A 2,561-nucleotide genomic window follows, 5' to 3' on the forward strand; every position below is an offset into this window, starting at 1 on the left:
CAAGTAGCTGGGACTACAGTTACCTGCCACAACGCCCAGCTATTTTTTGTTGCAGTTTGGCTGGGGCTGGGTTGGAACCCGCCACCCTTGGTATATGGGGCCGACACCCTATCCACTGAGCCACAGGGGCTGCCCCACTTGCCAAACTATTACAACTATAGACGCTTGGTTTCCACATCCAAATAAACTGATTAGAACCTCAATGGAAAGCATTGGGAATCTAATCTCTATAAATGATTTTGCCTGAAGCAGTGTGTAGATTGGCATTTAGAAACCTCTGATTTTTGGAGGGTTTTTAACTCACTTAAGAGCATAACAATGTATTTGGGTATTTTAGGGCTTGTACCTTATATCAGGTATGTATTAATACAAGGTAGAGGCAAGGCGTGGTAGCTCACGCCTGTAATCCTAGCACTCTGGGAGGCTGAGGTGGGTGGATTGCTTGGGCTTATGAGTGTGAGACCAGCCTGAGCAATAGCGAAAACATGGCTCTACTAAAGATAGAAAAACTGAAGCAAGAGGATTGCTTGAACCCCAGTTGGAGGTTGCTGTGAGCTATGATGCTGTGGCACTTTACCCAGGGCAATAGCTTGAGACTCTGTCTCAAAAAAAAATACAAGGTAGAATTTAGAGTGCTATAGTAAGATAAGATTTCTTTTTTGTGGGGGTGGGGGTCGGGGTCTCACTTTGTCATCCCCAGTAGAGTAGCTGGGACTACAGGCGCCTACCACAATGCCCAGGTATTTTTAGAGACGAGGTCTCACTCTGGCTCAGGCTGGTCTCGAACTTGTGAGCTTAGGCTGTCCACCTGCCTCAGCCTCCCAGTGTGCTAGCATTACAGGTGTGAGCCACTGTGCCCACCTAATCATACAGCTTTTATTTTTTTATTTTAATTTTTTTTTTGAGATAGAGCCTCAAGCTGTCCCCCTGGGTAGAGTGCTGTGGCATCAGAGCTCACAGCGATCTGTAACTCCTGGGCCCAAGCGAGTCTCCTGTCTCAGCCTCCCAAGTAGCTGAGACCACAGGCACCTGCCACAACACCCGGCTATTTTTTGGTTGCAGCTGTCGTTGTTTTGGCGGGCTGGGGCTAGATTTGAACGGACCAACTTAGGTGTATGTGGCTGGCGCTTTAGCCACTTGAGCCACAGGTGCCGAGCCCATATAGCTTTTAAATGGCCTTTTTCTTTCAGGATGCTAGAATGCTTATGTTTTTCAAACACAGTTGGCGATTTGAAGTCTGCCTGTAAATTTTGGCTGCTCTAGCCAATCACAGTTGACTTTTTTTTTTTTTTTTTTTTTTTTGAGATAAGGGCTCCCTCTGTTTCCTGGGGTAGAATGCAGTGGCATCATCATAGCTCACTGGGAACCTCAAACTCCTCGGCTCAAATGATCCTCCAGCCTGAGTAACTAGGACTATGCAACCAGCCACCATGTCTGGCTAGGCTCACTGTTTTTTGTTTTCTTTGTAGAGATAGGGCTCTCGGTGTTGCTGGGCTGGTCTTGAACTCCTGACCTCAAGCAATCCTTTGTCCTCTGCGTCCCCAAAGTGCTAGGATTACAGGTGTGAGCCACTACCTGGCCTACAGTTGATTTTTTTTTTTTTTGAACATAATCTCAAGATTTTATTGCCTTCATGATAAAACAAAAGATGATTAGAACTGTATAACTTGACCCTTTCTCTTCTTATCTCCTCCCAGTTCAAAATACTTGCATCTCTTAATAGCTAGCATTCTCGTAGATCTGCAGTTGGGTTCAACACACTCAAGCCTCAGCACAATCTTCTTTGTAGTTTTAGCCTTTTTCTGGAAAATGGCTTAGTCTGCCCACCATAGCTACTCTGCTTCCTGTCATAATGCTGCTTTCTCTGGGCATAGAGTCCTTGTCCTTCTTGTGTGTTTGTGTCACTTTGTGGGGCTGGTGCTTACTACACTTCTTACAGAAAGTCTGGCAGGTTTTAGGAACGTTCACCATGTTTGCACGAGCGCTATCAGCAAGGAAAGAAAGTGTTGTTTTTTTTAGCTTATTCATAAAGCGCTTCAGTGATACATATGTTATCAGTGCAAATAATAGGCAAGAAGAAAAAGGGAGGGTAAACATTTCCTGGAAATAAGAACTGCTTTAGAAATAAAAAAGGAGGGTGGCACCTGTGGCTCAGTGAGTAGGGTGCTGGCCCATATACTGAGGGTGGTGGGTTCGAGCCCAGCCCCAGCCAAACTACAACAAAAAAATAGCCAGGCGTTGTGGTGGGTGCCTGTAGTCCCAGCTACTTGGGAAGTTGAGGCAAGAAAATCGCCTAACCCCAAGAGCTGGAGTTTGCTGTGAGCTGTGATGCTACAGCACTCTACCGAGGGCAACAAAGTGAGACTCTGTCTCTAAAAAAGGAAAAAAAAATTTTTTTCTTTTTTTTTAAGACAGTCTCAGTGGTGCCTGTGGCTCAGTGGGTAGGGCGCCGGCCCCATATACTGAGGGTGGCAGGTTTGAACCCGGCCCTGGCCAAACTGCAATAAAATAGCTGGGCGTTGTGGCAGGTGCCTGTAGTCCCTGCTACTTGGGAGACTGAG

General features: G+C 46.2%; 1 protein-coding gene and 1 pseudogene across 1 annotated transcript in view; one reads left to right on the forward strand and one right to left on the reverse strand.

The window, feature by feature from the left end:
* MED1 (mediator complex subunit 1) overlaps positions 1–2,561 on the forward strand; it is a 43,621-nt gene that overhangs the window by 28,286 nt on the left and 12,774 nt on the right. The window lies entirely within an intron of this gene.
* On the reverse strand, positions 1,606–1,971 carry LOC111723991 (annotated as a pseudogene).

This window comes from Otolemur garnettii, unplaced genomic scaffold (genome assembly GCF_000181295.1).
Source record: "Otolemur garnettii isolate 467f Iridium unplaced genomic scaffold, OtoGar3 scaffold00018, whole genome shotgun sequence".
Taxonomy (NCBI): Eukaryota; Metazoa; Chordata; class Mammalia; order Primates; family Galagidae; genus Otolemur; species Otolemur garnettii.